The sequence below is a fragment of the Rhopalosiphum maidis genome, chromosome 1 (genome assembly GCF_003676215.2).
Source record: "Rhopalosiphum maidis isolate BTI-1 chromosome 1, ASM367621v3, whole genome shotgun sequence".
NCBI lineage: Eukaryota > Metazoa > Arthropoda > Insecta > Hemiptera > Aphididae > Rhopalosiphum > Rhopalosiphum maidis.
The window spans coordinates 79,960,231-79,972,222 of record NC_040877.1 but is presented as its reverse complement, the minus strand read 5'-3'; the positions used below and the strand labels follow the sequence as shown (position 1 = coordinate 79,972,222).

The window sequence follows — 11,992 nt, the reverse complement described above, 5'->3', positions numbered from 1 at the left end:
GAAAATCGGTAAAACAATGCAATCAATGTGAAATTTAACACATTTGTTGTTAAAAACTAAGACATTTTCTGGCGAAGCTAGTTTTAAATTTATATGGTTTAAATTTACGAGTGAATTCCATTTTAATTATCTTAATTGGATACACGGATATAGACATAATTTGACTTTCAATATAATATAATGACTTCTTATTGGAAAACGGGTTTTGATCTTTTATTAGGTAATGTATTTATACTAGAGTAGTAAAAGGGCAACAACATACATGTTTATATTATATATAAAGATATACAAAAAAATGTATGTTCTTTCAATGAAGTAAATATAGATGTTTGCTAAAAGATTAAATTGATCAATACTCAATTGTAATATATATATATATATTATTTATAGAACATTTTTAAGTTACAAAAATTAAATTAATGTTATAAATTATAATAAAATGAAATCTACATAATGTGAAGAAAAACTAACCAATGTATCTAAATTTAAATCGGTAAATGAATATTTTTCTTTTATTTCAAAATATTATTAAAATTATCATGGATGAACTTTTATCAATAAAAATATACTTAAAATAAACTCTATGATTAATATAGTAAACAACTAAAAGCTTTTATATTCAGCACGTCGCAAATAATTCTTATCTTCAAAATACAAAAAATATCCAAGCAACGTTAGCTAGCAGCCTACTATAAAAAAATATAATATAATAGGTGTAATAAAATATTTTTATTTTATGAAAATAAATTTCGAAATTTATCATTAAATCACAAATCAATATAGAAATTGGTTAATGAGGTCACAGGGACTTCGCCATATTCGAATGAGGAAAAAAATCAATAGTTACTGGTAATTTGAATATAAAATTTTGATGGTATTTTTTTAAAAAAATTTTGTGGTTTTAGGGGTATAAATAATTATAAACAATTTTAAAAACGATATACTGTTGGGTATGATATGGTAACGGTTGAAATTAAAAAGTGTAAAAGTGATTAATCGTTCAAATTATTTCGTTTAAAATTAATCGAAAATACGTTCAACTGTGTAAAAGAATAATATTAACGATAGAGTTTCGAAAAAAATAGGTCTATTCATAGAATTAATCAGATAACAATTAAAGTTTACTATTTTTTTTATGTTGTCTGTACTTAACTAACAGGTCTATATATTATGAAATATTAATTTTATAGATATCTTATTGTGTAAGTACCTATTAATTACGGTTTTAACTCTCTACTAATACACATAGTTTAATTTATAGGAAATTTATATTTGTTTGTATACAAGAAGTACCTATGGACTATATTGTAACATGTACAATATATATTATATATTATTTATAAGTAAACAAGAAAAACAATATTATCCATACAGTATTGCACTAAATACAGTCAATTACAATTTAAAATGCCAATATACTTGTACTGTTTTATTTATTATTAATTATAGCCTTATAGGTAGGTTATAGGAACTAATATCAAAATATGACGGTTACAACACTTACACATCACATATGCATGACGAATATTATTGTATGATACTATTGTATCATACATTGTTGAAAACAATCTAAGTAGAATAGAAAAAGAAAATGATAAACAGTTAGTTTCAAATGATATAAATAGAAGTAACATACTATCATACTATTGTTAGCATGCTATGACCTTCAGGCTGTACTTCCAACCCCTAGGGGTGAAGTATCTGTATTTTATTATAAATCTAAATTATCCACTTACAATTTTACTATATCTGATATTGTGAGAAAAGAATCATTTTGTTATGTTTGGAATGAAGGTGAAGCAAAAAAAGGAGTTACTGAAATTGGAACATCTATAATAAAATTTTTACAATCTGAATGTAACATTGGAAAAACTGAAGTAATTTTTTACTCAGATAACTATGCTGGGCAAAACAAAAATAAATTTATAACATCATTATACTTGTATGCCACTACAAATATGGATATTGATTTGTTAACTCACAAATTTTGAGTAGTTGGACATATTCAAAAAGAAAGATACATAACGCATTCTGTCATAGAGAAACAAATTAAAAAATCCTTAAAATCTGGCCCTATTTACTTGCTAACACAATATGTATCATTAATTCAAACTGCCAAAAAAAAAAAAAAAAACAGGACACCCATTTAAGGTTAAAGAATTAGGGTATTCTGATTTTTATGATATAAAAAATATTACAGAATGTAATAAGAAAAATTTTTCTATAAATTATAATGAGGAAAAAGTTACTTGGAATATCAAAGTGTTGAGAGTGAAAAAATCACAACCAAATACAATTTTATACAAAACCATTTTTTCAGATACAGAATTCAAAAAAATTAATTTATACCATGATAAAGGTCGTGGTAGAAATTAATCACTTGCTAATTATACATTAAAACAAGCTTATACACAAAAAAACAAAATTTCAGTTAATAAGAAACGGGACCTGATGTCACTGTGTGAAGATAACTACATACCAAACATATACCATGATTTTTATAAAAGTTTACAATCTTAACTTTTAACCATATTAATTCATAATAATCATTTTTTAACCAGAAAATTAAATTTTTTTATTGCAAGTTGCCATCTTATAAATGTATGTTATTATTTTTATCTAATTTAATTATGAGGTTATTAATTTTTATTTTATTTAATGATACTGCTAAAATAAAATAATATTATGTTAATTGTGTTGTTGTTAGTTTATTTTTTAAGAACTACCTAACATAAATGCATGGTTTAGTATTAAAAATGGCCTTATTGTAATTAATATAGTTTACAATTTTAATTTACATGTTTATTTGCTACTTGAAAGAAAGACACATATAGAAAAAAAATGATTATTTCAGTCACGAAAAGTGACACAAGTCAAAATGTTTTCAAACATTTGTTAATAACATCAATAATAATAAATTTAAATTATCATTTACAATTAGTATTAATAGCAACAATGTTATTCAACATATTTCTATCAAAACAGAATAACAATCTAATACAAATTTGAATTGTTGTATCTGTTATAAACCTTAAATAGCTGATTACCAACAGTTGTGTTTTTTGAGTTGTGTCACTATTCTTGCAGTAGTGCGATATAATATGTGTACAAACATTTTTAAATTTTTAAATATTTAAAATAAATATTAATTTTTGGACTTTTTGTCCGACCCCAAAAATGTGCTCGGACCTGTTGTCCGACTATAAAAACTGAATCCGGACTTTTTGTCCAAATTTTTTAAAACGGACTTTTCGTCCGCGATTCATAATAACACAATGCAAATTGGAAATTGGTTATTATTTATATTTCGGAAAATTATAGCATGTGTTAGACGTATTTAGATGTATTATTTAAATTTCCTATTGCAAATATTATTAAATCAGATACCTAACTTAGTGTTAGTGAAAAATTAATTATATATTTTCTATTTTGGTTTTTATCAATCAAGTTGTACCATCAAAACGTAAATAAGAAATGCTATGTGAAATAAATAATACATTAACAAAGTATTTTCAGCTAAATTATTGATGTTTTTATCAAATGCAATTATCCGTATATATGTATTATAATAAATAGAGGTACCGATAATAAATCGCTGTTCATTGCAAAGCTAGTTTACTATGTTTTAGTATTAAAAAGAAAAGTAAATAATAATAATGTTATTAATCTTGAATATGTACAATAATATAATAATGAAATTTATAGAGCATATTATTGTGTAATAAAATCGATATAATAAATCAATTAACCATTATCAAGTAGAGAACACGTGTCCAATACTTTGTAATAAATTTCATTAAATTATTATGAACAGAAAAAAGAATGAACGAGTCATTACTAAAGCGATTTATTAGAAATAATACATTTTTATCTATAGATTTTCTTTTTTAAAAAGTTTTTATTATGATACTAAAATCTAATATTCTTATCTTACTATATTATAATAATAATAAAATAAGTGTATATTACAATATACTGTACGACATTTAGTAACAATTAAAAAATTGAAGAAGAAGATAAATTCAAGGACTTGTGTATCTTGTATGAACTTCCGCCATTCAAATTATAGATGTGCACCATGAGTACTTAAATAGGCACTAAAGTAGTGCGCACATCATAACGGAGTCCCAGCGCGCGAAAAAAAAACTGTTCCGTCTTGACAATGCACTCGGTACGTGTAATCAGTGTTATAAAAATAAACGTAGTATAAATACGTTATTCAAAACGCATGCCATCGGAACGTGTGAGCACTGAGCACGTAATTGATGTCTTGACAATCATTCACTGAACTTTTCACGTCTTTCTAAGTAAAAACATATTGCAAAGAGTTTCCAAGTCGTAATAAAGTCAAAAAAGTAAACATAAAAATTATTTTAGAATAGAATACAAACGGCGAAGAATTGAAAAAAATCGAAATGTCAATGAAAACCTATTTTATAATATTAAGTATACAAGCGATCGGTAGAAATTGTATGTATATTAATTGTAAAACCATAGTACACGCATAATATAATACGGATTATAATAATATGTTAAAATGGTATGGAAATGTAATATGGCATATAATATCGGAACGTGCATTTAAACGCATTGATATGCGATAACAAAAAAGATAAATGTTTATATATGTATATGTCTACAAATATACTCTTAATATCAATAACCGGTTTCCGTCTAAAGCGTAATAACTGGGTAATAGCAAAAACCTCGTGCGCCAATAGCCGCAGTTCGCGTCCGGAGCTCTTCGTACGCGCACAGGCTGCTATGATGTACGCGCAGTGATATAGCCGCAGATACATGTCCGTATTATCACATAGGTATCTCTTTACACTCAAATCATAACCACGAGTGACCAAACCGGACAGCACATAGCTCACTGTATTACCTGTGTGTATATATATATATGAGAAAAAATCCGATGGCAGCGATAAAAATGTCGACCACGGTCTCTGTGTCGTTGTTGTTGTGGTTGTCGTTTGACTTGCGGACGATACCGGTCTCGGAGGCTGCCCGGATATTGGCCATCGAAACGATAGCTGGTAAGAGCCACTGGTACTTCATGCGCTCGGTGCTCGGGTCTCTGGTGGACGCCGGACACTCGGTAACCGTTTTTACGCCATTTCCGGACGGCGACCGGGAAAATTACACGGAGGTGGATACGTCCCACGACTTTCCGTTGAAGCTCGAATTAGATGTATTGCAGACGATTAAAGACTTTGGAGAGCCGCTCGCGTTGATTAAGACCATATACAGTATTGCCAAATACTATTGCGACGTGATTCACGGTAACCAGAAGCTGACCGAAATCTTAGCTTCCGGGGCGCGCGACCGGTACGATTTCGTACATAACCGACGCGCTTGGTCTGCCCGTGATTTACTCGATCCCGTCACCGATGATCACATTCACCGAACGGCTGTTCACGGGTCATTTGTCAAACCCGTCTTGCGTGTCCAACATGTTGGGCAGCCACGCCGTGCCCAGCACATTTGTCCAAAGGTTTACTAACACAGCCTTGCTTACATACAGTTTGGTCAGAACCAAGTACGACCAGCTAGTCACTAGGTCAACCGACACGAGGCCGTATGATTTGGCTCCGACTGTCAACCCGTCCATCATCTTCCAGAATAGTCATTACGTCACTGAGTCTCCGAGACCGCTCACGCCCAACGTTGTTTACGTAGGCGGCATACATCTGAAACCCGCCAAAACCATACCGAAAGTAAGCGATTATTAAAACATTTTTACATAATTAAAATATTATTATAATATGTGTGTGTGTGTGTGTGTGTGTATAAAGTAATTTTAAATTTCGGGAATTTAATTCATGAGAAACTTCAATGATGCAATTATTTCAAGAAATGACCAAAACCTAATATTAAAAAAAAATATATTTATTCAATTAACATATAATATTATATATAATATTTTCAAGATAAAACTTAAAACAATTTCCAGAACGTTTTTTATTAGAAAGAAATAAAATGGACACATAACTAGTTTACTAAGGTAAATTAACATTTATTACAATATTTTAGAACAATTTTTGATTTATATTTCGAAAAACCATATATTGTCTTTTAAGGTACATGTAATTATGATAATAAAATATTAAAATATTGTTGAAGTATGTTATAAGTACACAAAACACTTTAAATGTTTACAATTAAGATTTAGATTATAACCTCGTTGACTCAAAAATTGATTCTGATTATAAATATAATACTCCTTCAATATATTATCTTTAATACAATAAGTTGCTGTCGAACAATTAATTATTAAATGATAAAAGACATGGCACCGACAGTCGTAATATTAACAGGTTAAAATGTCAAGGATTGAAAACATGATTAAAATTAAGATAATATAATTTTTAGATAAATAAATATTACTTATATTACTTAATAAAGCGAGAAATAATTACTTAATCAGAAATTATAGAAATATAATGGTGCATATTAAGCATACAATTAATTAACGTAATTTTGCTATTCTTTTATTTGTTATTTGAAAGTATGTGGATTTACTGGGATAAAAAATAATGTATAAATAAGTTTTAATTAAGTTAGATTAATATTTTTGTTCAAGGACATATTAGATTTCATCGAAGACTCTCCTCACGGAGTGATTTTCTTCACATTCGGTTCCACGATTAAAGTCTCATCGTTACCGGAACATATTGAAAAGGCATTTAAAGATGCGTTGGCCGACGTTCCTCAGAGAGTATTGTGGAAATACGAAGGCGAAATGAAGGACAAACCAAAAAACGTGATGACAAAAAAATGGTTTCCTCAAAGGGAAATACTGTGTAAGCACGATTTATGATAGATAAGCTAATGTTTGTTCAAGTAGAAGTACAAAATAGAAACAATTATATTTTTTACAGTGCATCCCAAAGTAAAATTGTTTATTAGTCATGGAGGTATGTCCGGAGTGTACGAAGCAGTGGACGGCGGTGTTCCCGTACTTGGTATTCCATTGTTTTACGATCAACCTAGAAATATTGAACATTTGGTCCTCGCTGGAATGGCGATATCCGTAGACCTGTTGTCGATATCAAAAGAAAAATTGTCTAATACCATTTCGAAACTCATCAACGACGAAGTGTTAGTCTTAGATGATATTATTTATTACGAATAACACATAATATGATTTCCAACACAAGTTTTCAGTAGTTTTTGTTATATATCTATAATAAATGTGTACATTGTTTACAGATACGCAAAAAATGCTAAAATTGCTTCCATCCGATTCAAAGACCGACCGATGACGCCTCAACAGTCGGTCGTATATTGGACGGAGTATGTGATCCGTCACAAAGGTGCACCGCACTTGAAATCTCACGCCTTGAACTTGACGTGGTATCAATACCTACTGTTGGATGTGATTGGTGTAGTGTTTACTTTTGTTTTCCTAGTCATATATTTAGTCTGTAAGGTTTCAAAATGTATTCGTTATTACACTTTTAAAAACGACAAAGTCAAAACTCATTGATAATACACAGGTACTACCTTATCATACAAACATTTGATATTTATTACCATCACAATTACTTTTATTATTGTTATTCCTATTACTATTATTATTCATTTGATGTAAGAGTTATATTTATTGATATTGTTTTTAATCAATGGTTATTGCAGGTCACTGAAATAATAAAAAAGTAATCGAAATAAAATAAGTTTTTATTATTTATTTTATGTATATAAAGAAACTATTTATGAAAAATATTGAACAGAAAATAGATCATAATTACCGATAATTTTAACCAACTGAAATTTAATAATTATCACACAAAATAGTTTATTCAAACTTTATTTATTTTACTTTTAAATCACAATATGTTAAATCTTACGTACGCAAACATATACATACGTCACATATACATACATTCATACATAAGAAAACTGCTTTTTGGCCGTAAGTCAGAAATAAAGGTACAAATGTAAGTTGTTTATCAACAATTTTGACTTATTATTTACAATACACACACATACTCACAAAAATATTCACGACCTCACCTAGTACCTATACATTTGTTTATACTTTACTACTACTTGTATTAATTGACACTCGCTAAAACCTACAACTCCTTGTCATAGTACACTCAAGTTAATGACTTTATAAAAAATTTAATCTGATCAATATAAATAAAGTAAGCTGATGTACGATACCACACGTCTATCGTTTTACATCAATTCCTTTTAAGACCTCATCGAATCATATGGTATTTATTTATATAATTACATTTTATACCTTGCACAGTTTAATTTTTATAGGTCAAACGTTAAATTATTGCAAGAAAAGCGTAACACAATTTTTATGACCCAAAATGTTTATATTAAATCTAAACAAATATAATATATTATTCTACTGAGATCAGTATAATTGCCATTTGCCTCTCCGCGTTCAGTAGTTACAGACACACGCACATACCTGCTGAACTCCACAACAGCTATAGGACTCTCCTCTCTCATGGTAGTGGCATTTAATAACAAAACATTATGTTGCTTCTCGGGTTCTACTTATGCAGGAGTGGATAAGCCTATCGAAAAATCGAGATTTTCCGGGTGGGCCCCTGTCCGTACCAAATTTTGGGCCCCTTGTCTCAACACGGTATTTTATGTTTTAAATTTTATTAATAATATTATAATAATATATCAAACTATCGAACTATATACAATTTGGAAACAGTTTATTAAGTTTATTTTATTGGTAGGTATTTGCCATTTGGTTTATAATTAAAAATGAAATAAATACTTTTGCGATTACGTTAATATAATACATGACATTGTTTATAGATATATTATAGTACGTTGTCTAGGCAGTTTACTAATTGCGCTCAAAATATTTTACTATACCTAAGGAAAACGTATTCGGTAATTATAAATTATAAATTAAAATTATCATACAATAAATGAAAACACTAACCGATTTTTTTAAGAGTATTAATACATAATTGCACCTTGGGCCTTGTGCCCTTTATATAATAATAAGTAAAATAAATAATTATTTTTCGCATTATACAAGTTTTTTTTGATCGTTAATTATTAAAATTAAATACCAGTTATATTACATTAGAATTCGTTTCATAAAATTTCCCATATTGTTATAAAATACCCAGTCACTTAAATCAGTAATCAATCGATCAATAAATAAGTTTTAATTTGCAAGCATTTTAGTATATATTATACAAGTGCAATTGGTATACTGACCCTAAACGAAAATTTTGTTTAGTCGCAATTTGCCCGTTTTCTATGTATATTATGGATAATGAATACCTATATTACTATTATCCATTAATTATAATGTATCGTATGTATGAGTGGTGCTCAGAAAAGAAAAATAACAAGAATGATTTTTTAATGACAAGCGCTTATATGTGCAATAAAATAACGGGATTATTTTTCGCTCAAGTATGTAAACAAATATTTAAGACATTCAATGTCACAAGAGCATTTAGAAAGTTTAATGTTAATGAGTATTAAAAAAGAAATGTTAACTAAAATTAACCCTATTGATATTATTGATAAGGTGGCTGCATAAAGTGATGTATTGAAAATAAATTAATGTATTAATAATTATGATTGAATAGTTTTATATTAAATTAAAATAATATTAGAGTAAGAATTATACAGACTTGTTTTGTAAATGTATTATGTATTGCGAGCGAAACGATCATAAACTGTTTGCGCTCTTTAGTTTTGGGCCCTTGAATTCAATTCCCAGTAATATAAAACTGCCCTATCCACCCATGTACTTATGTAAGTGAATTATATGCTAAAATGTGTATTATACATATATTATAATAATATTGTGTCTCTATGCTGCATAAATATTATATTCTAATGTCAATGACCATCTAATGTATTTGTCGGTACTCATATTACATAGTTCATGAAGTAGTTTCTTAACTCTTGCAAAGTTAATAGTCATGAAATGATTCTTCTAGAGAATGTGTGGTTGATGTAAGTTCGAGCTGTAGATTCTCCGATATACGTTTAACGCAAAGTTCATATTCGAGTAAAAGCTTAAATCTTACCCAATATATTATTATTTATTTCGCAATGTTGAGTTATCGTAAACGCTTTTATACTTAGTCTTGTAGTTTGTACAATTAATTTGTAATAAAGTTAACATTGTATAAACATTAGTTAGACATTATAAAATCACACGCACTAAGTTAAGGACCACAGATATCAAATTAATTTTGACCTTGAAATAAAGGAACCAATTAATAATGACTGTTTATAATGAGAAGTTTTTATTTTATTTTTGGTACACGAAACCTACTTTCAGCTTCATGACCCAAAGTTACTCAAATTGTTATACCTGTATTTCTCTATATTAGAAGATAACGAATTTTAACTTATAAATTTCTTATGATATTTTTTTTTCGTGTGTTCATTATGACCTTGTATTAGGAACAAAATCTTTTAATTACCTAATTGTGAAAATTATTTTATACAGAAATTTTACAATTTTCACCTACTTATAGATGTACTTTCAACTAATTTGATTATTATCATTAGTATCACTGCAGTTACTATTACCATTATTACTTGATCGAGTAAACATACATTAATGATTAAAGTTAAACAAAAGGAAGGATGATAATAAAATATTAAATTAAGAATTATGACAGTAGGTCAAATAAAAAAAAAAAATAAAACACAGTAAGAAATTTCCTGACATTCAAGTTAGTTATAATAATATTATCGTAATATATAAAAATATTTATATATTTACAGTATTGACTATTAATATATTACTATTGACTGCATTTTATTATTCAATTCAATTTTCATACAAATATAGCGAATTATTCCTCAATGACAAGGTACAATCTAAACATACTGTACTGAATAGCGGTCACCTACTTTCCCTTTTTATTTTAAACGTTTTAATGTATTTGTCCTTATAGGTAATATGTGTTACCATAACTAGACAGATACCTATAATAAATTGCTATTTGCTAATCTTTTTTACTATGTTTTAGTCTTAAAAAAAAGAGTTATCAAAATACAATGCTATTACTTTTGAATATGTTTACTGAGTACTAACAATGAATGCTGTTGATTACATAGTTATTAATAATTATTTTTCATTTTATTCAATAATATAATTTTAAGACACTAAAACGCTGTTTCTATAGTAATTTAATAAATACAATGTTATATTATACAATATACTTGTAATATTATAACAAATTGTGTGTTAAAAAAGGAGATAAATTCGGGGATTCGAGAATAGATACCTGCAATCTTAAAAACAGATATAAACCATTATATATGTGAGTAAATATTAGACTTACAGGAGTGTTCTTGTATATAATAATAGTGTCACTATCGCGAACAAATATAGTTCTGGTTTTGACATTGAATTTGGTACCCATAGTTGTTGATTCTTATTAAAATAAATATAGCACAAATGTTTTTATTTTGTAATTATTCAACACAAGTGAGCGTAATATACGCTGATAATATCTCGTTGTCTGTATTCGCCTTACTTTTTGCATCTTTAAAGTAAAAATGAATAACTTCTCAGTCGTAAATAGTAAACTAATATAGTCGTATTATAACATATTATTTTAGAATAGAAACTGCACAAATAGTTGACTAGTAGTATTTCAGTATAATATCGCACAAAGGAACCGAATGGCATTGAAAACTAGTTTTAGCTAAACATAAAATGAACAGGGGCACCAAGCAACAAAAATATACATGTAATTTGATTTAAAAACTCATACGCATGTATAATATAATTACAATTTAAAATAATAGGAAAACGAATCGTATCTATACTATTATGATGTACAATATTATGGTGTGAAACTTCCGCATTTTTATAATAACGTGGTCATTATGGGCGATAATTAAGAAAAAATAGATAAGTAATATTGTGTACCGGTTCCCGTTAAATGTTTAATGAGTAATGACCGACGAAATTTGACCACAGACAGTCGAAATTTGCGTCCAGAGCTGTTCAGACACA

At 28.0% G+C, this 11,992-nt stretch overlaps 1 pseudogene; it reads left to right on the top strand.

Annotated features, from left to right (window-relative positions):
* Positions 1-4,491: 4,491 nt before the first annotated feature.
* LOC113556483 lies at positions 4,492-7,640 on the top strand (annotated as a pseudogene).
* Positions 7,641-11,992: the final 4,352 nt, after the last annotated feature.